The 27,651-nt window shown below is 35.0% G+C and overlaps 1 long non-coding RNA gene across 2 annotated transcripts; it reads left to right on the forward strand.

Moving 5' to 3' along the window:
- The first annotated feature begins 295 nt into the window (after positions 1-295).
- LOC107872502 lies at positions 296-4,528 on the forward strand. 2 transcript variants are annotated; one of them, XR_001674889.2, is made up of 3 exons: positions 385-1,046; positions 1,956-2,203; positions 4,225-4,528. It is a non-coding gene; the product is annotated as an uncharacterized LOC107872502 (long non-coding RNA). The 2 variants fall into 2 exon arrangements; XR_007055901.1 differs by having other exon boundaries at positions 296-1,046; positions 1,956-4,528.
- Positions 4,529-27,651: the final 23,123 nt, after the last annotated feature.

Here is a 27,651-nt window from a genome sequence, read left to right on the forward strand (position 1 = left end):
TACAATTCATTTATATATTATTGTTTTTACACTATATAATATTTTTTTTACATAATTTTGCTAATATTTATTCATTTCCGCTATTATACATGTCCATAATTTACAAACATTGTCTATTATTATTATCTTATTATTATTACTATTATTGTTATTATTATTACATTTTTCTTACATTTATTAAATAACAATATAAGTCAATTCAATTTGCTTTAACTTATGTAATATCTAACCTAACTCTTATTCAATTAATATCAATTTTAGTCAGAATTGATATTAATTTTGACCCCAAATTAAACTTCAATTATTGAACTATTTTTAAATTATTGATATATTTTTTTTTAATCTCAATCATTGATTAAAATTAATTCAACAACTGAGATCAAATTCTTCCCTTCCTGAACAAACAACCAACCCTAATTTCATATTTTCCACCCTTAAATAAAACAAAACAGCCACCTCCACAGCCCTCTATCCTTTCTTACGGAAAAACAACAACCACATCAAGCTGCCGCCGCCTCCCACCAGTCGATGGAATCCCACCTCCTTTCTCTCCTTTATCTTTCTCCGGCAACTTCATCAAATGTCCGCTGCTCAACTAACAAAAACCCACAACAGCCACTGCTTTCACTGCCGATGAATCCAAGCCAGTCGTACCACCGCTAAGACAATACCGGAGCTCCGGAATTGCCAATGCACAGCAGTGCGGAAGGCAAAGGGGCGGGGCCTTATGCAGTGGGAATTTATGTTGTAGCCAATTTGTATGGTGTGGATCGACACCCAAATGCTGATTACCTATCCCAGGTTGCTAGATCCAATGCTGTGGAAGTGGTCCAACTCCAACTCCAGGAGGAAGCGCGCAAAATGTACGTGCAACATATCATTTATATAACCCGCAGACTGTTGGTTGGGACTTGAATGTTGTTAGTGCTTATTGCTCGACTTGGGATGCTAATAAGCCTTTGGCTTGGAGGAGGAAGTATGGTTGGACTGCTTTCTGTGGTCCTGTAGGACCTCGTGGCCAAGCCTCATGTGGCAAGTGCTTAAGGGTAAGTAAAATATATTATGGTGCACCATTATCATTCTCTCAATTTTCTCAAATTTCTGGTCTGGACGTATGTCATAGTTAAACAATAAAAATTAGAATTAACTATTCTTAGCAACATCCTAATCATAATTAGAATCACAGATGTTTGATGTTTCCCGTGTATAATTTGCTTCTTTGTAAATTTAAAAACCTTAATCATGTCACGTTATTACTTTAAGTAAATTTTTCTTCGTTATAAAAGTGCTAGTATCAACACTTTTTTTGGGTTTAAATGATTTCTTTTTACTGAAAACTATGATTTAGAAATGTGTTTGGATGAGTTCTGGTTAACTTTCACTGGTTTTGGTCAAATTGATGTACTAGTATAGTAATTAGTTTGACATTGACAGTTTTTCTGCAATTAAAGTATATGTTCCATGACTTTCTGTGTAATTAACCTATATTTTAGGCATATATTGACTTTTACTAGTTACTTCAAAATGATCAAGTGTAGCCACTTGATTGGATTAGCGACTTGAAAATGGTTTAATGTAGTTACTTGAAAGGTGAACTTGTGTTTTGAAATTAGTAAAGTGTAATCACTTGAAAATGTGAATTCATGACTTGAAATTGGTTTAGTGTTGGCACTTGAAATGTGAATTCATGACTTGAAAATGATTAGGTTTAGTCACTTGAAATGTGAATTAGAGAGCTAAAAATGGTTAAGTGTAGTGTAACAACCTAAAAATTTGATGAAATATGTGAAATTTATGATTTTGTGTGATTTAACTATTTTGCCCCTCCCCGTAGTTGCATTATGGTATTTCTGGGGTGTGGGAGTGATTGACATGATTTTTGATTAATTTTGGTATCATTTATGCAATATTGTGGTTTTTTATGACTTTAAGAGTCTCATTTTGGACTTATGTAGATATCTTTTGATCTGTGCGACGGATGGCCGAACGGAGTGCGCCAGTAGCTTCGGAATATCAATTTTAGGCTAGGTAGACCTTGGGTTCGGGTTCTGGTGCACCCGAGCTCATTTCAACCTATTGATCGGAAAGTTGAAAAATTGAAAAGTTAGGTGTGGGACCCACATTTGGACGAAACGACCTCGGATGGAAAATCCAACTTTGCCAGCAGATTCGGAATATCGATTCTAGTGTGTTAGCATGTTTGGTATGATTTTACGGCTTTTAAATCTCATTTCAACCCTTAATTTGGGAAATTGTGATTTCGGGTTTCGAGCATCAATTTTGTGAAAATGAGTTTTTATGGAAAATCTGGTATCTCCATCGCGTCTGGAACGTCGAATTTAGTGTGGTTGCATAATCCGTTTACAGAAATCGGACTCCAAACTAATCCCAGGCACCCCGTCGAAATTCGATCGAAAAGAAAAAAAAACCCAGCACCATGAAAAAAAACCCCAGCACCAGCTATTGCAGAAAATCTGCCATAAATAGCAGATGTTTCACCCATTTTGCTCATTTTTCATCTTACCTCTTGAGAGTTAAATGTAAAATAGTGTGGGAGCTTAAAAGTAAAGTTTGTTAGAGTTTGGAAAGCTAGATTAATACCTATTTTTTGATTTTATTATGGATTTAAGATAAAAATTTACCCTTTTCTTAATAATTTCTTCACTAATTTCTCAAAACTTCAAAAATCTTAGGGCATGAGTTTAAACCCAAATTTCACTCATTTTCACTTGAATGACATTTTTATCTTATAATTACTAGTTTTTCATTAATTTAACCTTCAAAACAACTCCGATTCTTGATTTTAACACTGATTTCAAATATTTTATCTGGTAAAGCTTAAAAATGATTTTTCTTCGATTTGAACCTCATTTTTGACTCAATTTAACTTGAGTTTTCAATTGTAGGTTCCTAAAAATATAGGGAACATGTTTTTAAATTAAAGTTCTGATTTTGTCCTTCTTTTTTGGAAATTCATTTTGGGGGTTTGTTTTGACCCCGAACCAAAAGTAGTCAATATGAGTGTTGTTGGTTCTGTTTTGATGCGTAGATTTCATATTTGATGTTTTTAGTATAGTTCAGAATTATTCGTGAAAAGTAAGATCGCGGTTTAAGTGTAGCGGACCAGTTTCGGCTTTCGAGGTAGGTTATGGTTTAGCGCTTCATACTGGGCTGTGTAGCAAATGATGGTACAGAATGCATATTAAGGGTGGGAACTAATCATGAAAAATGGCTATCTACGTGTTGTGCCCGTGTGGGGGCTTTATGTGATGTAATTGTTGAAATTAAAATATTATGTGATATGTTTGACCGTATGGGGTCCTATGTGACATTGATAGCCTTGAATACATGTGAGTAATTGTATTATATTGTTTAATGTGGCACCATTGGTGTATTGTGATTATATTCATACTTTATTGGCATATGAGACATGTGGAAATTCATGGATGAAATGATAATAACGAATAGATATTGACTTATGTGGTTGTGGAAATGTATCATTGTGGTTGGTTGTGGAAATATATCATGTGGTTAGTTGTGAAAATACTTATGTGATTGGTTGTGAGCATTATATCTTCATATCATACTCATTCATGAAATATTAGTACCACTGTGGCAACATCTGAGAAATACTGACAACACCTTTTTAAAAATATTGTAAAACCTTATAAAACCCTTTTAGAGGGATATGCCAGAAAGGATATATGAGATATGTGGATTGTATATGAGTTGATGAACCCCCCATGGGTCCTACGTAAGGAAGCTTTAGCTTCGTAGGTGTATACGGGGATTGTGCGACGATCCCGAAGGTTGTGCGACAACCTCGTGCATCATCATCATCATTATCATATACATTGTACTTACTTTATTATGTTTATGTTGTGTTGTATTGCCTTATTAACTTGTCATCTATGTATTTGTCTTACTCTCCTTTACTTGTATTTGATAATCTTGTATCTACATGTTCTCTATTGTTCTATTTATATGTGAGATAATGTATACTTTTGTTCAATATCTTGGTGTGTTTTTGTAATATATGTGAAATATATTAAAACTGTTAGTGCAAACGGTGTGGGCTATCGTTGTGGGACATTTTCTGATTGCAGGTGACGTGCCCTTAGTGTATATTTTATATGCTTTATTTACTACTTTGCTTGGTCGGCCTATGATACCTACTGAGTACAAGTGGATCGTACTCATGCCTACTGCGCCCTTTCGATGCAGGTCCTAGCTCGAGTGCACCTCAACTTACTTGACTCGGGCGATTGTTGGAGCTTCCAAGGTAGCGGTTGGACATTCATGCGTTCGAAGTTCACCTCTATCTTTCTATACTAGTTATGTGTTTATTAGTATTTAGAGACAGTTATTATTCCTTTGTGGTTATTTTTTTGATGTATTTGACTCTTGGATTGTATTAGTAGTTCTTACACTATTGACACTTGGTTTTGGGCATGATTGGTAGTTTGGATAAGTTCTTTACGTATTGTTATGATTATTTATATAGTGCAACTTCGTTCTGGAAGCCTTACCTTGAGATATTTTTATCTTTTTTCTCTTTTCGTATCAGTTTGGATGATAGACTTACTTGTTAAGGTATGCTGCGACAAGTGCCATCATAACCCTAGTTTTTGGGTTGTGACATGTAGTGTTTTGAAAATGGTTAAGTACAGTGACTTGAAATGTCAATTAGCTATTTGAAAATGGTTTGAGTGTAGTGACTTGAATTGTGAATAAGTTATTTAAAAATTATTAAGTGTAGTGATTTGAAAATGATTAAGTGTAGTTATTTGAAATTGCAAACTTGTGACTTGAAAATGGTTAAGTGTAGTTACCTGAAATTGTAAACTTGTGACTTGAAAATAGTGTAGTCACTTGAAATGTGTACTAATAACTTGAAAATAATAAAGTATAGTTACTTGAAATGTGAATTCGTTAATTGAAAATAATTAAGTGTAATGATTTGAAATGTGTATTAGTGATTTGAAAATTTTTTAAGGGTAGTGACTTGCAATGTGAATTAGTTATTTGCAAATGGTTAGGTGTAGTGATTTGAAGTGTGTAGTAGTGACTTGAAAATAGTTAAGTGTAGTTACTTGAAATGTAAATTAGTTACTTGAAAATGGTTTAGTCATTTGAAATTGTGAACTTGTGACTTGGAAATGATCAAGTGTAGTTACTTGAAATGTATACTTGTGACTTTAAAATGGTTAAGTGTAGTGACTTGAAAAGTATACTAGCGACTTTAAAATGGTTGTGTAGTCATTCGAAATTGTGAACTTGTGATTTGAAAATGATTAAGTGTAGTTACTTGAAATGTATGCTTGTGACTTTAAAATGGTTAAGTATAGTGACTTGAAATGTGTACGTGTGACTAGAAAATAGTTAAGTGTAGTCACTTGAAATGCGAACTAAGTTACTTGAAATTATGAATTTGTGACTTGAAAATAATTAAATGTAGTGTCTTGAAATGTATACTAGTGACTTTTAAATGATTAAGTGTAGTGACTTGAAATGTATACTAGTGACTTGAAAATAGTTAAGCGTAGTTACTTGAAAATGATTGAGTATAGTGACTTGAAATGTGTACTAGTGACTTGAAAATGGTTGAGTGTAGTTACTTGAAATGTGAATTAGTTACTTGAAAGTGGTTAAGTATGGTGACTTGAAATGAATGATTAAGTGTAGTGACTTGAAATGAATGAGTAAGTGTAGTGACTTGAAAATGATTTAGTATAGTTATTTGAAATGTGAAGTAATTACTTGAAAATGGTTAAGTATAATTATTTGAAATGTGAAGTAGTCACTTGAAAATGGTAAAGTATAGTGACTCGAAATGTAAATTAATTATTTGAAAATGGTTAAGTGTAGTGATTTGAAATGTGTACTAGTGAGTTGAAAATAGTTAAGTGTAGTGACTTGAAATGTGAATTAGTTACTTGAAAATGGTCAAGTGTAGTGACTTTAATGTGTACTAGTGACTTGAAAATGGTTAAATGTAGTTACTTGAAAATGGTAAAGTATAGTGGCTTGAAATGTCAATTAGCTATTTTAAAATAGTTTGAGTGTAGTGATTTGAAATGTGTACTAGTGATTTAAATGTGAATAAGTTATTTGAAAATTATTAAGTGTAGTGACTTGAAAATGATTAAGTGTAGCCACTTGAAATTGCGATCTTGTGACTTGAAAATGTTTTAAGTATAGTCACTTGAAATGTGTACTAATAACTTGAAAATAATAAAGTATAGTTACAAAATAAATATGTTTGGTTATATGAAAAGATGTCTTCTTTGAGAATTTCCCATTGAGTAATATTCTTTGTATAATTCATTGTAGTGTATCTATCAATGTATAATCTATTGAACTGTACCTTGTACAATCCATTTGGCTGGGTATGGAGTTTTAACAAATAAAAAAAGAGTTTTTTTTTTCACATTAAGTGTTAAATACATGGCACCACTTGGACCCTTCCTCTTGTTCTCTTATTCTTCTAATTTCATCCTCTGTTATCTTAATAGAACAAATTATAACAATAGTCATAATAATTTGGAAAATCAACTTTGAGTTTATGATGCTTTATATGCTAATATATACATGATTATATTTGTTGATTTTTATGAATTTATTTAATACTATAATGTCATATAATTTATGCGAATAATGTATTTTTAGCACTTTTTGTAGCCTGAATTAACATATTCTTATGTAGAATGAGTTTGAAAGAAAGAAACAAGAAATATTAGCTACTCAAAGTGCATCAATTGTGGAAGGAAGATGAGAAAGGAATTGGACTTGTTGATGAAGCATGTATACAAAAAAATCATCTTCATATAACGAACGTCCATCTCAAGAAGACAATCAAGCTTATGAGGATGAAAGTGATGATGACTTTGACGACGTGAATGAAACTGATTCTAATCTCGATAACGTGGATGAAAGTGATTCTGACCCTGATGGTTGGTAATTTTATTGGGGATTCAAGTTTGAAATATTTTATTTTGGACCGTTTAAGAATCATACATTATTGATGTGGATGTTATGAATTATGTTTTTTTGTTAGCTGTAATGGTTTACATTAGACTTGTATTGAATGATGTTTTTGAGAATTATTGGAGATTTTGAATAGATTCTTACTAATTGTGAAATATTTCTAGTAATTTGCATGTGAATTGTTACTTGAGAATTTCCATGGGGATGTAAATGCTAAATATTCATGAAAATTTTCTTGAGAAAATTTGTTATTGCGGATTTACTTGGGGCATATACAAATTTTCTTGTGAAATAGTTTCATAAATATCCGCAAGAATTTTTTTTTTGTTAATTAAAAATTTTCACCTCTAAACTTCCTTCGGATTTACTTGAAAAAATCTTCATGGAGAATAATTTGTATATTTTTTTATGGAAATCCGCAGGTAAAATCTTTTTTTATGAAATTTTACCAAATAATTCATGCAAAATTTTGATAGTTAATTGTAAATAAATCCGTAAATAGCGTACCTGCAGATTTATTTCTGCAACTAAATTACCTAGGAATTTTATAAATCCGCAGGTAATAATTACCTACAAAGGTATTTTCTTTGGATTCTAATTGGTAAGAAAATCCACGGGTAATCAAATTACTTGAGAATTTTGCCACATTATCCCTATGAAAATCCTCAAGTAATAAACACTTTTCTTGTAATGTTTTTACTTAATTGTCTATCTGATAACTTTTATGATTATTGTGATAGAACTTACTCTAGCGCAAAGAAAATTTGGAAAACATTGTAGAGTAAGTATGACACTGACGAGGTTGGAGCAAAAAAGTATGTGGTAGCAGATTTTTTCGTTTTCAAATGGTGGACAACAAATCAGTGGTAGATCAAGCTCAAGACTTTATAATAATTGTTGGAGAGCTGAGGTTCGAAGAAATCAAAATTGGATATAACCTTATTATTTGTGGCATAATAGATAAACTTCCTCCTCCTTGGAAGGGCTTTCAAAAACTATGCGCCATAAGCAAAAGGAAACTTCTGTTGAGACTTTGATAATGATAATCCACATGGAAGAAGAGACTAGGGGCCAAGATGTACTTTACAAATAAAAGAGAACAACATCACACCGAAGGTAAATTTAACTTCTTCAAATAATATTGCCCCTGAAACTAACAAAAGTACTACTTTGAAGCCTAAGAAGAAAAAATTTAAGAAAAATAATGGTATACATCCCACAGACAATAATGGTGGAAATAACCAAGCAAAAAATCTATATGTTCAAGAAAAGAGACCGTGCTTTATCTATGGCAAGAGTGGGCATATTGCTTGATTTTGCAAATTTTAAAAATGTGGGCTTAAACCTCAGGAAAATGTTACCGAAGAACTAATTGTGGCAATGATAACAGACAAAAACATGCTGGAGAATGTTGATGGATGGTGGGATGACTCTGGTGCAAATCGTCATATCTGTTATGCCAAAGACTGGTTTATAAAATATACTAATTTTTGAGAAGCCCAACACCATCATTCTTAGAGATTCACACATAACTCAAGTACTTGGAATGGGAGATGTCGAGTTGAGTTTTACTTCTGAAAGGGTATTAATTTTAAAAGCTGTACTTTATACTTCTTTCATGAAAAAAAATTTGATGTTTAGTTTTCTTCTTAATAAAGAAGGCTTCAAACAGATTATTGAATTTGATCAGTATGTAATTGTAAAAAATAATATTTTTGTGGGAAAGGGGTATGCATGTGATGGGATGTTCAAGATGAATGTTGAAATGAATAAAACATCTACTTCTGTTTATGTGTTTTCTTCTACTAATTTTTGGCATGTCGTTTGTGTCATATAAATGATCATTATGTGGGAATCATGAGTAGTTTAGGATTAATTTCAATGATCAATTTTTTTTTTTTTGAAAAATGTGAGGCTTGTAGTAAAACCAAAATCACAAAAAGGCCTCATTTTCAAGTTGAAAGAAAAACTGATTAATTAGAATTAGTTCATATTGATATTTGTGAACTTGAAGGAATTTTAACTCATGGAGAAAATAGATATTTTATCACTTTCATTGATGGTTTTTTTAAATTTACATATGTCTACTTAATGAGAAATAAAAATGATGCTTTTGAGAACTTTAAAACTTCTCTCCATGAAATTGAAAATCAGTTTGGTAGGAAAATAAAAAGAATAAGAAGTAATAGAGGCCGTGAATATGAGTCACATGAGTTCAATTCTTTTGTTAGATCATTGGATATAATTCATGAAGCTACTCCTCCTTATTCGCCCGCATCTAACGGTGTAGCGGAAAGAAAAATTAGAACTTTGGTTGAGTTGACTAATGCCATGTGAATTGAGTCTTGCGCACCTTTAAGTTTTTGGGGTGAAGCTCTTTTGACTTGTTATATGTTGAATTGAGTGCCTCATAAAAAGACCAAACTAACACCTTTTGAGTTGTGAAAAGGTCATAAGTCAAATTTGGGATATTTAAGAATTTGGGGTTGCTTAGCCTATGTAAGGTTAATGGACCCTAAAATCTTTAAGTTGAGTAAAAAAGTTACTACTTGTGCTTTTCTTGGTTATGCTTCAAATAGTACAACCTATAGATTTTTTAATCTTGAAGATAGTGTGATAATAGAATCTGATCACGCTATTTTTCATGAAAATAAATTTTCTTTTGATTCTAAAAATAGTGGGGGTCTAAGGACTAGAGAAAATATTTTGTCACTATCTAGTTCTTCTACTTCTACTTTAAAAAATAAAGAAAATGATGATTTTGAGTTAAGAAGAAGTAAATGAGCTAGAGTAAAAAAAGATTTTGGTCCTGATTATTATGTTTTTAATGGTGGAGATGATCCTATCAATTTTAAAAAAAGTTTTGTCTTTACATGATGCTATTTTTTGGAAAGAGGTTGTAAATGATGAAATAAAATCACTAATTTCCAATAAAACTTGGAAGCTAGTTGATTTACCATCGGATTATAAAATAATTGGATGTAAATATGGGTCTTACATAAAAAATTAAAATCGAATGGATATGTTGATAAATACAAAGCTAGGCTAGTGGCTAAAGGTTTTAAACAACTAGAAGGCCTAAAATTTTTTGATACTTTTTCTCAAGTAACTAGGATTACATCCATTAGACTGTTAGTTGCTATTGCAGTAATTTTTGATTTACAAACTCATCAAATGGATGTGAAAATTACCTTTTTAAATGGAGACCTAAATGAGGATTTACATGAAACAACCCGAGTGTTTTATTAAGGCTGACCAAGAAAGCAAAGTGCGTAAACTTACTAAATTTTTATATGGCTTAAAACAGGCACCAAAGCAATGGAATGAAAAGTTTGATTCCTGCATGATTCATAATGGATTCAAAATAAATGAGTGTGATAAGTGCATATATCATAAGTTTTGGAATAATTCACATGTTATTATTTGCCTATATGTTGATGATTTATTGATCTTTGAATCTAACATAAATGTTATTTGTGAAACTAAAAATATTCTTAGAAGTCATATTGATATGAAAGATCTAGGTGAGGCAAATTTTATTCTAGGAATAAAAATTACAAGAATAAATGATAGAATTTTCCTTGACCAGTCACATTATGTTGAGAAAATTTTGAAAAAATTTAATTTCCTTGATTGCAAGCATGTTATAACTCCATTTGATTCTAGTGTTCACTTGTTTTCTATTGAAAGTGAAAATGATGTTACAAATCAAAAGGAATATGCTAGCATAATTGGAAGTTTGAGATATGTGACTGATTACACTAGGCCTGATATTGCATATGCAGTAGGAGTACTTAGCATATTTATTAGCAAGCTAGGTAATGAACATTGGCATGCTATAACGAGAGTAATGAGATATTTAACTGGAACAAAAAATTTATGGTTTGTTCTATAAAAAATATCCTGTTGTACTTGAAGGCTTTTGTAATGCGGATTGAAACACTTTATCAGATGATTCCTTATCTACTATTGATTATGTATTTACTTTGGGTGGCGGTGCTATTAGTTGAAAATCTAAAAGGTGGTGCTATTAGTTGAAAATCTAAAAATCAAACTATTATTGCTAACTCTACCATGGAGGCTGAACTAATTGCTTTTGCTTCAACGAGTGAGAAAGCGAATTGGTTGAGAGATTTGTTATTTCAAATACCTTATTTTAAAAACCCAATTTCTCTTATTTTAATTTATTGTGATAGCACCGCAATAATTGGTAGAGTTCAAAATCATTGTTATAATGGTAAATTCAGACTTATAAGGAGAAAACACAGTAATGTGAGATCATATTTGACAAATGATACCATTAATATTGATTATGTCAAATCCTGTGATAATCTTGCAGATACATTGACTAAGGCCTTAACAAGAGAAAATGTCTAGAGTATATCGAGGGTGATGGTATTGAAGCCTATAAAATCCTAAGTCATATGTGAGGAAATCTAACCTTGGGACTAGAGATCTTATAACCAGGTTCAATGGTAAAAACGAATCACACGATGACTTGTTGTGAAAAATACACTATTTTTTTATCCTTCCCTATGATGTGAGTGCATTTACCTGTAATAATTTTGAGGTTGAGTTTAAAAGGACTTTTAATAAAATTTTGTAGCTCGTATGAGTGAGGTGCTAAAATTACAAGAGCACTCTCGATGAATTTTACCTATGTGAGTGTGGAGGTAGGCCGCTTCCTATGAGAATTGAGCTCATTCTCAAATATAATCATTAAAATCGGGATAGCACAAGGCCGTAATGTGCTGGCTATAAAGCTCATGTCAACACCTTGACTATTATGTGTAAGCAGTAACTGTTTATTTATCCTAAGCAGTCATAGTTCTAGTCTGAAACCACTACGACTCTGGAATCGAAATTACTATTTTACTAAGTGAAGGTTCAATTCAGAGCACACCTTCATTATGCATGGTAGCCTTCCTTCAACTAGTAAACTCTCTTATTAATATTAAAATGAGTGGAGGATTGGTATTGCATTTTAATATTATTATGCATTAGTTTGCCTTTAAGATGTGCAACATTTTAATTTCATTACTCTCATATGTTGTATTCATGTATGCTATTACATTTTGTGTAAGTTAATGGCATTGTATGCTTTTTACTTCTTGAAATTTAGTGAGCAAAATGTAATACTTTAGTTATGCAGCAAGCCATTTTGGCAACATTTTTTTACCTTAACTTTAATGCCATAATTTGGCATCATCTCACGTTGCATGGTTGTTACTTTACAACCTCTAACTCCCATTCATTTGTGCCTTTAAATTATAGTTAGTGGTGGTAAAATATGAATATAAATTTCATCTAGCTTTCACTCTTTATTCCTCCGTTATCCTACTCCGATCCTTATGTGTTGTAACTCTTGTAACCTTTGTAACCTCTATTCTATTTATCTTCCCATTTATTCTTTCTATTCACTGCATGAAAGATTTCTTCAGCTATAAATAGAGGTGGTCTTGCATGATTTTCATACACAAGATCATATAGAGTTCACAAAAGATTGTAAAAAAAATAGAGTTCATTAATTGAAAGGGAGTGTTCTTTTTATGGAGCTTTGAACTCAACTCTTGTGCAGAGTTATTGAGTTGTTCTTTGTGAGAAATGTTATTATATCCTGGAGGGGACAAGTCAAGAAGATTACTATTGGACTGATAAAATAATTTGTTGCAGTGGGCTTGAATCTCCTTCAAGAGAGCGAGATATCCGCGCCTCAGCCGAAGAAGAAGAAGATAACTTTTAATTTTTCTTCAGTTGTAATTTTTCAGTTGTAATATTATTGTAATTTCACCAACAATTTGTCTAATTATATATAACTTTTCAATTATTATTCTAATCTTGTGATGTGAAAAGTGAGCTTAATTACATCACTCTTAGATTAATGAAGATCATTGCATGGTATCAACCAGATACCAAGCAACTACTTAGCAATAGTAATTTATTTATATTTTGATGTAAAATTATTTTGTATTTTATGAATTCAAAACTGTATTGCTCAATTTATTATACAGTAGTTTATATTTTTTAAAGTTGACGTGGGTTTTATTTTGAAACTAGTTGGAAACCGCCCGTGCGAGGCACATGCCCAACAATATGAAATCCAATAGTATATTTTTCTTAAATATAATGCTAATTTAATTGTAGATCGTATTTATAAATGAAAATAATATTTATTATAAATATTTTAAATAAATTCTAAATGTATTTGTAATAGTATGTAATAGTTAATCTATCAAATGGCTATATATTTTGAAAACATTATTTATTTGAGAAAATTTAATTGAATATTTTGGATAAAGTAGTTAAACAAAAATAATTTTCATAATTCTTAAAAATAAGGATATAAATAAATTTGTAAAGAAGTACATTTAAACTCCAACTATAAAAAATAATAAAGTAAAAAATTTTAATTTATTTCAATGGAAAACAAAAAATATATATGAAGGGATAAAGTTAAAAGCAAAGAAATAAATATAACTAACTTATGTGGGGCCAGTTTTTTTTCAATGGACAAAATTGCCTAAGTTGCTTGATGGACAGATCGAACTCGAGACCTTGCACATGAAAGGCATAGCTTCAACCACTAGACCAACACACACCACAAATTCTTAAGCACACAGCTGAAGCATCCATGTTGATGCTCAGTTGTGTGCTTATTCTCTCCTATTAGATAGTAATGTTTACTACTGTGAATATTTTAATCGAAATAAAATTTATATCAAATATCCTATTTAGTGAAATTATTATATGTATGGTTATATAGATCTGATGTAATTCAAATTCTAAAAGTCTTCTTAAAAGAAAATTAACAATTTGTGGGGCTATTAGCCTCCAGAAATTAAATTCTATATAAATATTGGTATTATACAGTGACAATTATAAGTCTCCATAACTTTAATATCTTAAAATATTGAATTTATATTGTGGGGATTATAAATTGTCACTAATTTCATTTTGTGGAGGTTGTCATGAAAGTTTTAAAAACCCCATCCCCCAGCCCCAGCCCCCGACCCGTAACAGTGATAAATGTTGTTTTTCTTAAAAAACTGCCACTTTACGGGGACGAAAACTGTTGTATATTGTCGAAAAACACTCCAATATGTTGAGTCTTTTTTTGGGTCTGGTGATACAACGTTACTTTTATTTGTGAGGACAAAAGAGGGTATCAAATGTTAATATAAATTTAATAGTAGTAGCCAATATTTTTAAGATTTATTGATTATGAAAGTACTGAGAAATTATCTAGTTTACATTAAGTTTGACTTCAGAAAAGTGATTTGCTTGAATGTGAAAGTATTGCCATATCGGGTTATTATCTACAAGGCAATCAATTTTTATTATCATGCAAATGAAAGTGTCTATCACTTAATTCTTGTTACGAACAAGTTGAATGAACAATTACCTGTGATGATGAGGTTACAAACATATAGTCAAAAATGAATTTGTCTTAGCTCAAGAAATCAACATAGTCTAGAGATACATGGTATGATCAAAAAGATAGTATTGCCAATATCAACATTTGAAAAGGTTTGTACATAAGATTATAAGAAATTATCTATAAAAATTAAGTGATGTTTTAATCAAAGAAATATAATATGTATTGTTGATGACGTCTAAACAACATCTTATCTCAAATGATAATACAATCGTTGTCAAAATATAGTAACCCAACAAGGTTGGGATCGAATCCTAAGGGAGCACGTGGAATCGTGAATCTCAGCCGTTGTAGTCGATGGGCAGAATAAGAAAAGTAAATGGGGGGTTTTTGTGTAGTAATCTCGAGCAAGTAACTGTATTATGTATAGTTGTAATCAGTGTAGGTGAACGCTAGCATTGTGTCCCCCTGGATTCTCAACTCCGTAATACTTATCGTGCTTTGTTGAACCAATCCGATACTTTGCATGCAGAATTAATAAGTTATGTACCTTCCACAGTCTTTTGGACGAGCAGAAGGATTTCACCCTTTATTTTTTAAGTCTTAGGATGTCGCCTTACTAACCCTTATCTTGATCCCAGTTAAATATTACCTTTTGATTCTCTAGTTATTAGATGGAATCTAACCATCTTACTAAGATAGAACCTAGAAGTGTGGATCGACAGTTAAACACTAAATCACTGTTGTCTTTATCTTTTCCTAGTCACTACTCTTTTTTTGGAGTAAGTATCAATATCTAGGTGGGATCCTAACGTGTTCACCCATAAAGAAAACTATTATAATAAAGATAAAGCAATACATGCATGGTAATCGATTCAGAATGACAACAACACTTTCCCTACTTCGTCAATTTGCCAGGGTTTAAGCAATCCTAGCTATGTGTTTTAGCCGCTTATGCTTGTGAAGAAATCAATAACACTCATAATCAAAACCAAAGATGAAATCACAATAATAAGAAGTGTAAAAACCTACAACTGAAACTTAATTAGTCAACTAAAGTCAATACAAGAGAATCACAAGATCAAAATTGAATCTGGAATCAAAATATGTTTGCAAGAATCAAAAGTTTGTAACTCCTACTAAAAAACACATAAAGGGTATTTACAGTATATGAGGAAACCATAGTTGAGAAAGGCAGTGAAATCAACAACATATCCAGTCATCATACAAACAACTTGTGTAGTTCCCTCCCACGTCAACGTATTATCTAAAGTAGTAGGTATCAGTCGGTATCCACCAAAATTTGGCCTAAAATGTTAATAGGCCCTTTTTGATCACAGTATACCCCTCAATCCATAGGGCCGCATCACCCAAAGGTGAAATATAACTGGCTATCTACCTAGCCATCTCAACCCTCTTTTATTAATGCTCAGTCTCCCGCATGATATGTCGATCACGTGCGACCCTCAGCATATGGTCATACTCAGTTGTAGATGTATAAGTAATGTAATCTGGGCCAAAGATAACTCTGCGGATAGTCTCTGTCAAAATATCAACTCTGGCCCTTCTAACCAGTGTATGATTAAGCTCTGGCTGCCTCACAAATCTCACCTGGACTGGATATTTGCACATAGGAATGAAAACCCCAGCACTGTAGAATGCATAAAATTCTTGTACCATAGATGGGCTGTAGGAACCGAGTGACCTAGTCATCCACTCTAGCTGATATCTATCAAATACTGCTCGTAATTGTGGTACTCGATCTAGCCCTGATAGGTCAATTCGGTGCTCCTCATAAATTCACCTTGTAGGCATGCCTGCCTTCCATACACAACTGTCAATAATAAATATCTCTTGAATCTATTCAACACACCACCTTGGATGTCCCTCTTCTGGAGGTGCATTTGAGGTATGCGCGGGTGCAAAAATCTACTTTACTAATGCATCATGGGAAAGATGATCTATACCCTCCTTATACTGGGGTATATCTGTCTTATTCCTATGAGTAGTGGTACCCTTCTCAGATTGGGGCACCGCCGATGGCTCCTCGTGCTCTACCTCCTCAGATAAATCCTAGGGCCCCTCCTCAAATTGGGGGTCCTGAGCAGCAACCTGTGGAGTAGACTCATAATCTATCTCCTCATTATCATTAAGTAGATGAGTATGTGGGGGTGACATCCTTGCTGACTTCATCCTTGGCTGGGTTGGAGTTTCCTGAGTAGCCTGGCGTGTCTGACCTCTCACCCCTACTGTAGTGTCTCTACGTCACTACCTGGGGTACTCCTCTACTGAACCACTAGGCTCGAGAGACTCTGCCCATCTCCTAGAGGTACTGGCCTTCATCTTCTTCAAAACTTTAGGTGTCATATTACCTAAAAACCCGCTTGTTAGTTTCCAACAAAAGTGAGAGATAGCAAAAGTTGAAAAAAAAAAACTCAAAATTTGAAAAGTTTGAATTTTTCTCAATTTTCACACTCATATAACCTATTTAAAATCCCAACAAGTCCAATGTGCACACACCTATCATAAATCACAACTTTTAAAGCAAACAAACATGCTCAACTAATGGTATTACTTTTACTCATTCAAGTTCAATTCCGGTTGGGGTATAACTTTAGACTTTTTCTTCAAAACAAGATCCTACATTATGATTTAGGCTACTTCAATGCTCCTACATACAAGCATGATAGATACTATATATTTTTTCAATGGAATACACATATCAATTTGCTTAAACAATAAATAGATCAACACATAACCATTAGGAGCCGAGAAAGTTACCTCTTTTATGAAGAACCAGTAGTGAATAATGAAGAGGTCAAGAAAAACCAATGTTGAAACTTATTTTTAGTGTGTTGGGACAAGTTGGTATCTCAAATAAGTGTCAATTTAGCCTTTACTTAAGTGTGGGGTTAGTTTTTGTTTTAAGAGAGAAGTTTGAATTCAAAGAAAAAAAATGACGTTTTGAGGATTAGAATAAGTTAGAATGAGGTTAAGGTTATTTAAATATAGGTGGGGGATATTTTAGGTCATATATAACTGTTGATGGGACCAAAATTTGAATTGACGATTCGGCCCACAAAGACCAACCTGCGGCTTCCACCGGCGGCTAGGCTTTGGGTGTAGGTGCCACTTACGGCCAGTAGGTGCTGGGCGCATATGGCGGGCCAAATATTTTGGCCTACTTTCCTGCAATATGGACTTGGTGTATCGATATTTTTCAGCTACTTATGGCCCCGTAACCTAATTTTGAGGTCTCAAAAGTAAAATTAGATGTCAAAGTCCATAACTTTTCATTTTCCATCCTCAAAATCTCAATTTTTTAACTTATTACTCAACTTACCGTGTGGGACTTGTGACCATGATGGGTTGATAACATAGCTCATTTACCTGAAAATTGATGAATGTAGCAATGTTTACCATATTCCGGGTAAGTCCAAGAGCTAAAAATCTACAAAAAAGAAAAACAACAAAAACATAAACACTAACAATAGTGGGTTGCCTCCCACTCAATGCTTGGTTTATCACGGCACGACTTGACTGTATTGGTTACTTGGACTTCACCAAAAAGCCCATGGTTTGCCTCCTATGCAGTGCTTGATTTGATATCACAGCACGATGCGGGTATCTTGACTACTCAGAATTTATCAAGATACCCAGAGGAGTATCCTCCAGGATCATCAATACAATCAATCACCGACACTATCCTCATGTCGGTTGGCTGCTTTATTGACTTTCGGATATTGAATGTAGCCTCCTTACTGTTGACTCTAAAATTTAGATTACCTTTCTCCATGTCAACCATAGCTCTACCAGTGGCCATAAATGGTTTTCCCATTATAATAGGCATCCTAATGTCAACCTCCCAATCCAGAATGATAAAGTCATCCAGAAAGATGAAGTTATCCACCCTCACTACCATATCAAAAAAGATTACCACAAGTTTTTTCACTGTGCGGTCAGCCATCAACAACTGCATTGAAGTCAGTTCTAAGGGTTTAATCCCAATTGCTAAAATACGGCTAGAGGCATCAAATTAATGTTGGCTCTTAAATCACACAAGACTCTGGCAAATCGAATGACCCAATAGTGCATGGTATAGTGAGTGATTTGGGATCATCCTTTTTCTACGCCAAATACCTAGTCATGACTACACTGCAGTGGTGCACACCATCAACATCCTTAATTGTTTCTCCTTTATTCCTTGTAACCAATTGATCATGAACCTGGAGTATCCAGGCATCTGCCCTAACGCCTTAAGAAGAGGCATGTTCAAGCTCAATTCTTTCAGCATCTTAATGAATTTCTTGAACTTACCTTCCTCTTTCTTTTACCTCAATCTTTAAGGATAAGGTAAGGGTGGTCAAAATTTGTCCTGGACCCTTACTTTTGTCTTTAGCATTTTTACCTTTATCACCTGTTACCTTCTCAAACGTAATAGCAGGTGTCTCAGCATCAACATTTTATATAGTGGGTCATGCGGATCCGTAGTAGTGATATCACTCCTCATGGTAAAAGTAAGTAAATGGCCATCGTTTTTCATATTTTGCACCATGTTGCTCGGAAGGGTACCTGACTGCCTCTGATTCAGAGTTGCTGATATCTGCCCGGACTAGTGCTCCAACTGCTTGATAGTAGTGGCATGTGACATAACCTTCTGGGTCAATCTTGAAATGTCAACCTTAATCTCTTTAAGGTTGATCTCTTGATTTTCTTGACCCTTCACCATCTTAGCTAGCTTCTCTTCCATTCTGGATTCTACATCTTATCTCCTAGGTGGAATATACCTATATCCCTTCTCTCTTTTGTCATCCTTCTTTCTCCAGTCACCATCTCGCTCTCTAATACGGTCTCTGTTTATGTCATAGTAGTTACTACCTAGATTCCCATTCTCTTGGGATTGAAAACCCGCCAACTGAGGATCCAAATAATTTGTTTCCTACTCCAATTCTGACTCATATGCTTTGGAAGTTAACCCTTGTGCTACTACTGCATTCACTTTCTCAGAAGTCGCTCCTTGTAATGCCCCAAAAATGGGTCCAGGGATGTCACACGGTGCTTAGGGATACAAGTAGCCTCAAGCTAACCCTTTGAGCCTACCACTCCTCATAATAACTCATTGAAGAAGGAATATACAAAACACTGGCACTGTCATATCAAATAAAAGAAAATATGAAGGTAATACTCAGTCCAAATGACCATAATACTGGAAATCTCAACACAACCACAGTCCGATAACTAGTTTGCAAAGCCTCTACTACTCTATAAACTAGAGAGCCGTTGGGACAGGTCTCAACTGACTCAAACTGAACTGAAAGTAATGACACAAACACTCAAGTATTGAAATATTTGAAGATAGGCCCTCGAACCATGAGGACTCACCACTGGAGAAATGTAGTCAAAAGGTACTCGGGAATCACTGATGGGGTTGGGACTGAGCACCTGAACCTACATTATAAGACAATGTAGCATATAGACGTATATGTGGATCAGCACTTGGGAATGTACTGAGCATATGGGGGTGTATGCATTTACATAAAATAATATCAATACTCTTTTATCAAATCATGCATGCAAATAGGAATGACTCACATATCTTGAATAAGTCTAAAATGTAAAGCTCATAAATCATGTAGAATGAAACATGTAATACAAATCTCGTGAGTCATTATACTTGGCTTTAAAATCTGTATTCTTCTCTTATTCTTATTACTCATAGGCTGAAGGAAACTTTAAACAATACTTTTGACTCATGCATATATCTCATGGGGAGTAAAACTTCTTTAATGCTCAAGAACTTATAACTCTTTTGAACTCAAACACTTGGAACTCGGAATCATATAACTTTAGTTTGAAAACCGGTGATCAACTCGTATTAGTAGAGAAAACTACTTCGTTCTTTGGAAAATACTCAAAGAAGTTCATTCATTTTAGAAAATATCTCATACCAAAGATTTAGAGAAAATATTCTATCTCAATGGAAAATACTTTAGTTTAGGGAGGTTCTCTTAACCGACATAAACCATGCAAGATACATGGATTCCAACGTCTTGTCCTCCTAAGAAAGAAACTTCACGTTGGGGAGAGGCATCATACTCTTGCCAAGAAGTATAACCTCAACTCAATGATCACTTATCTCGGCCTTGGTCCCAATCATCTCTGCCCCAGGCCCAAAATCTCAAACCCACAGTAGTACTTAGTTCTGGGGTAAGAAACCATAGTAACTTACCCAACTCGGTGCTAAATACTACTCCCTTTAGTTTATCTCGCTCATCTCATGAAAATCCACTTTTAAAATAATCTTATGGTTCATAAGAACCCAACAATCAAATCTGTAATCTCATGTGGTAGAGTGGATTTCAAAACACTATCACCATTAGGTCAAAACATTTCTCAATAATCTCAAAATACTCAAATCATGGGTGTTTATAGTACAATTGTTCATAAAATTGCAAGACTCAAGTAGTAATGACCCATAATTTAATCTCAAGTTAAAACTCATCATAATGTATAATAGATAGCATATAGATTCATAATTCATGTAGAAATCTGAAAGTTACAGTAATTTGTCTCAAAATCTCAACGTACTCATATACTTCAATATTTTAAACATTGCAACTATTAACTTCTCAAGGATTAAAATCATGGGGTATAAACCTAGCTTCAATTTATCAAGAAAACATGTAAAAATCATGCCATTAGACTCTCAATTCATGAGTAACATCAAAAGCTTGCAACCAATAACAATGGGTGAAACCCCCCAATTCAATTTCCTGTAAAATCTCATAAATTGTAGAAAATTATAGTTTAAATAAGCCTTTGGGCACAAGGGTGAAAGGATTATCCTTGTTCAAAACCCCATATACCTTGAATTAGAAGCTTTAGATTAACTCACTTTTGGGACTCTATTCTTACTCTTGAATGAGGGTTCTTAAAGCCCTTGACTTGGAAACCTTGTATCATGACTCAATTTAGAAAATCTATGGTGGATACTTGAGATTCTTGGAAGAGGTTTTGAATACTTAAGGATTTTGTTGAGAGAAAACTTGAGAAAAACTTCATAGAATTCTTGTAAATGACTTTAATTTGGTGTTTGTACGGTTTTAGAGGCTGGGAAAAAGTCCAAAGTGCCCTTTTTAACTTCTGTACGAAGCTGGAAAAATTAAACTGGGAACCTAATTTTATGGGCCACCGCGTCGCGCCACTATCATGGTGGATCACTGGAATGACAAATGGGAATCTGGGAGTCACCGTGATGTGGAGCCATCGCGTTGTCCAACTGGTTGGGACCTAGAACTTCAGCACAACGCGTCACAATTGCGCTAGGCCACTGGAAATTGACTATTGAGAAATTGGGGTCCTCCACGATGCGCCACTATCACCCAGTTCCACTGGAATTTGACAATTGTTAAATAGACCCTCTTCGCGATATGCCAAACACTAAAATGATGCTGTTTTATGACTAGGACTTAAATTAGCCATAACTTTTTACCCGGGCATCGGATTTGGACGAATCTTATATCGATGAAAAGCTTATCAAATTTCTCATATGATAAAAAGTCAAAATTAGCGAAATTCTATATGGTTAAAATGATACTCACTTAGGAAGTCACTTCTTAACCTTCTCGAGGAGAAATTAAGCTTAGGAAAAATTCAGGGTATTACAATATCTCCCCCTTGGAAACATTCTTCCACGAATGTCACTAGTTAAGCTAAAAGCACGGAGGAAATTGAGTACGTAAAGCTTGAAGAACTCATTAAACTGGCTCCATGTCTTTCTAAACTCTTGAATACTTTAGAGAATGCATGAACTTAATAAGGGTAGATGCATATCTGAAACTTTAGATTAGAAAGGCTGAATTAAGGAAGAATATTACCTTTGGCTTGATATGACCTTGAGGAAAAGAGGCGTGGGTACTTCGCTCACATGCCTGCTTCTACCTCCCAAGTAGCGCCCTCAACTGACTGGTTCTACCACAAAACTTTGACCAAGGGAACTTCTTTGTTCCTCAGTCCACGAATCTGAAAATCTAGAATCTCAACAAGAATCTCATCAAATGAAAGACTGTTCTGAATATCAGCCCTCTTTGAAGGATCTACTATAATGGAATCACCGATATGCTTTTTAAACATGGAGACATAATAAATAGGATGAACGACTGGCAACTCTAAGGGTAACTCAACTTCATAGGCTACTTTATCAACACGGCTCAAGACTCTATAGGGGCCAACATAATGAGGGCTAAGCTTTCCCTTTCTATCAAACCTCTTTACCCCCTTCATGGATGAAATCTTCAAGTACATTAAATCACCGACCTCAAACTCAAGATCCTTTCTCCTTATATCGGCGTATGACTTTTGATAAATCTGAGTTGTATTCAACCTTTCTCTAATCAACTTCACCTTCTCCATTGCCTCAAATACTGCATCAGTTCCAACTAAAGTAGCTTCACCCACTTCAAACCAACCTGTGGGTGATCTGAATCACCTACCATACAAAGCCTTAAATGGTGCCATCTCGACGTTAGCATGGTAACTATTGTTATATGCAAACTCGATTAGTGGCAAATGCTCATCCCAACTACCTTTGAAATCTAGAGTACATGCCCTCAACATATCCTACAAAGTTTGGATGGTCCTCTCAGCCTGACCATCTGTCTGTGGATGAAACACGAAACTCAAATGAACTTGGATGCCAAGACCCCTCTGGAAAGCTCTCCAAAACTGAGTAGTGAACTGAGTAACCCTATCTAAAATGATAGACAAGGGGACTCCATGCAACCTGACCAACTCCCGAATATACAATCTAGCATAATGCTCAGCTGTATAAGATGTATGCACAGGTAGAAAATGTGCTAACTTAGTTAATCCATCTACAACAACCCAAATAGAATCATGATGATGTCGCGATAGAGGTAAACCAATCACAAAATCCATATTCACCTTTTCGCACTTCCAAGTGGGAATACCAAACTCTTGCATCAAACCACAAGGTCTTTGGTGCTCTATCTTAACTTTTTTGGCATATTGGACACTTTTCTACAAACCCAGCTATATCCTTCTTCATACCACTCCATCAATAGAATATTGCGCGCCATGCACTTCAGCCATAATTCTCTGCCTTAGATCATCAACACAAGGAACACACAATCTATCCTGCAATCTTAACTGACTCCTTTAGTCTGACCAAACTAGGATCTCTATCTTGCTTCTCTTTCACTTCCGAAACTAAAGAGGATTTGGAACTGCTTTGCACCAAAGTACTTTTCTTAGCTGAATCAAGCAACCTAATACCCAATCTAGTCAAACAATGCACATCATGAGCTAACTCTTTCTTACCTTCCTCTACATGAGCAATACTACCAATAGACAATCTGCTAAGGGCATCCGCCACTACATTAGCCTTGCCCAGGTGATACAACATACTCATATCATAGTTTTTTAACAACTCTAACCACCTCCTCTGGCTAATATTCAACTCCTTCTGAATAAACACATACTGCAGGCTCTTATGATCAGTAAACACATCAACATGAATACCATAAAGATAGTATCTCTAGATTTTCAAAGCAAAGACCACAACAGCTAAGTCAAGATCATGGGTTGGGTAATTCTTCTCATGCGGCTTTAACTGTCTAAAGGCATAGGCTATAACCTTACCTCTTTGCATCAACACAAAACCCAAACCAATTCTAGAGGCATCATAATACACCGCAAAACCATCTGTACCATCAGGCAAAGTCAACACAGGGGCTGAAGAAAGTCGAGTCTTCAATTCCTAAAAACTCTTCTCATAGGAATCTGACCAGTGGAACTTAACTTTCTTTTGGGTCAACCGGGTCATAGGAGACGTAATAGAGGAAAAACCTTTAACAAAACGGCAGTAGTAGCCCTCTAGACCCAAGAAACTTCTAATATCAGATGAAGAGATAGGTCTAGTCCAATTTCTTACAACTTTTATCTTTTGGGGATCAACTCTAATACCTTTGGATGAAACAACATGACCCAGAAAGGCTATAGACCTTAGCCAAAATTCACACTTACTGAATTTGGCAAACAACTGGTGACCTTTCAGAGTTTGCAAGATAATTCTAAGGTAATCTGTATGATCATGCTCACTGTGGGAGTAGACAAAGATGTCATCTATGAACACTATGAAAAAAATAAGATATTGCTTGAACACTCGATTTATGAGGTCTATAAAAGCTGCTGGGGCATTGGTTAGCCCGAAAGACATGACTAGAAACTCAAAGTGACCATAACAGGTTCGAAAGTCTGTCTTTGGAATATCACATTCCCACACTTCAAGTTGATGATAGCCGGATCTAAGGTCTATCTTGGAGAAATAACTTGCACCTTGCAACCGATCAAACAGGTCATCAATTCTCGGAAGAGGATACTTATTTTTTACTGTGACCTTGTTAAGCTGACGATAGTCAACGCACATACACAAAGAACTATATTTCTTTCACATGAATAGAATAGGTGTGCCCCAAGGAGAAATACTAGGCCTTATAAAACCTTTATCTAAAAGATCTTTGAGTTGCTCTTTTAACTCCTTAAGCTCAGCAAGTGCCATACGGTATGGCAGAATAGAAATGGGATGAATGTTGGGAAGAAGGACAATCCCGAACTCTATCTCTCTATAGGGAGGTACCCTTGGGAGATCTTTCAAAAAAACATCTGAAAACTCATTAACAATATTGAATGACTAAATAGCTGGAGCCTCAGACTTAGTGTCTTTGACTCTAACTAGGTGATAGATGCAACCCTTGGATATTAGCTTTATTGGATTTGAGATAAATGATAAAAGCACACTTGGGAGATACCGAACTCCCGGACCACTCAAAAACTGGTTCATCAGGGAACTGAAACTTGACCACATGGGTACGCCAGTCTATAGATATATACAAGAACGAAGACAATCCATTCCTAGAATAAGGTCAAAATCCACCATGTCTAACTCTATCAAATCAGTAAGTATGACTCTATGAAGAACAGTAATATGACAATCTCTATACACTTGTTTAGCAACAACTAACTCCTCTACTAGTATGGAGACTAGGAAAGGCTCAGGATTTTTTGGGACTCATTTTGAAATTCACAGCCACAAGTGGGGTCACATAGGAGAGACTTGAACTGGGGTCTAACAACACCTAAACATCAAAATAAAAGACGCGGAGCATACCAGTAACAATATCGGGAGAGTCCTCCTGCTCCTGAAGGGATGGTAAGGCATAGAATCTGTTCTGGCACTGATCGCCAGCAGTACTAGATGAAGCGCCCTGGACAGGGGCAGGACGAGGGACAAAAGCTGGGGTACTACTAGTGTGTGCCTGAGGTCGGTCATCTCTGGTCCCCTGCCTAGCATACGGATAATCTCTAAGTCTGTGGCCCTGCTTGCCACAACCAAAACAACCCTTCAAATCTATGAAACACTCACCGGGATGATCCCTGCCATACTTAGCACAAGGAGGATAATGGGTCCTATTACCAATACTGTTCTATGACCTAGACATAAAAGACCTTCTCTCTTAATCCTACCTGCCTCTAGGTGTGGGAGCACTAGCTGATAAAGGCGTTGGAATAGACAGACATCTCTGAAATTGAGGACGGTTTTCTCCATGGAACCTAGGCTGACTATACTCATGCTGCTTAGATCTAGCCCTGTTGTTACCCCTCACTCTGTCTCTCTCTCTAATCTTATCCATCTCTATCTTCTATGCATTGATCATTAACCTAGACAGATCCATATCCCTATGCAACATCGCAGTCCTACACTCTTTCAGCACCAAACCAGAAACACCTATTATGAACTTTCTCATACTAGCTCGGGGGTCAGAAATCAAATCAGGAGAATACTTGGCCAACTGGTTAAACTTCAAGCAGTACTCCTTAACAGTCATGGAGCCCTACCTCAAGTTTATAAACTCCTTAATATTTTCTTCCCTAATCTCAAGTGGAAAGAACTTGTCCAAGAATGCATCTTGGAACAACTGCTAAGTCATAGGAGTAGCATCCTCACCTCTACCCGTCCTCCATAATACAAACCAGTCACAAGCTATGTCCTTCAACCTGTAAGACGCCAACTCAATACTTTTTTCCTTAGAAACATGCATCACCTGCGTGATCTTTCTCACCTCCTCAAGGTACAACTGTGGTTCCTCACCTGCCTTGAACCCATAAAACTCTGGTGGATTCATCCGCATAAAATCACGGATCTTAGAAGCAGCTACATCAAATCCCTACTGATTTGTAACTGCGGCCTAGTTATTAGCTCGAACGTTAGCGGTGATTGCTTGGGCTAACACCTGAAAGGACACCCGAAACTCAATATGAGACACTGTCTCATTCAAGGGATCAATGGGTTGGGCTTCTCATCATCATTTCTACGGGCATCCACTCTTTCGAGAGGAGTTTTATAAAATAGAAGAGCACAAATTATTAGATAAGAGGGATAACTGCAGGCACGATGGAATCTGAAAGAAAGAAACAACTTTTTACTAAAATGTCTTGTAATCTCTTGCTTATAAATTTGGCGCGCTACATATCGATGATCAAGACTCTACTCAACGAGGCTTTTCAGACTCCCTGGGACTCCATTAAAACCTTAGGCACTTTGATACCAAATTTTTAACACCCCAAAAATGGGTCCCGAGATGTAACACGGTGCTTGGGGCTATAAGTAGCCCCAAGCTAACCCTTTGAGCCGATCACTCCTCATAATGACTCATTCAAGAAGGAATATACAAAACACTGGCACTTTCATATCAAATGAAAGGAAATACGAAGGTAATACTTAGTCCAAATAACCACAATATTGGAAATCTTAACACAGCCATAGTCTGATAACTAGTCTGACAAAGCCTCTACTACTCCATGAACTAGAGAGCCATTAGGACAGGAACCCAACTAACTCAAATTGAACTGAGAGTAATGCCATAAATACTCAAGTATTAAAATATTAGAAAATAGGCCCTTAAACCATGAGGACTCACCACTGGAGAAATATAGACAAAAGGTACTCGAGAATCACTGACGAGGTTGGGACTGAGCACCCGAACCTACATTATAAGACAATGTAGCACATAGACGTATATGTGGATCAGCAGTTGGGAAAGTACTGAGTATATGGGGGTGTAGAATTTAGACAAAACAATATCAATTCTTTTTAATCAAACCATGCATGCAAATAGGAATGACTCACATGGCTTGAATAAGTCTAAAATGTAAAGCTCATAAATCATGTAGAATGAAGCATGTAACACAAATCTCATGAGTCATTATAC

This window comes from Capsicum annuum, chromosome 5 (genome assembly GCF_002878395.1).
Source record: "Capsicum annuum cultivar UCD-10X-F1 chromosome 5, UCD10Xv1.1, whole genome shotgun sequence".
Classification (NCBI taxonomy): domain Eukaryota; kingdom Viridiplantae; phylum Streptophyta; class Magnoliopsida; order Solanales; family Solanaceae; genus Capsicum; species Capsicum annuum.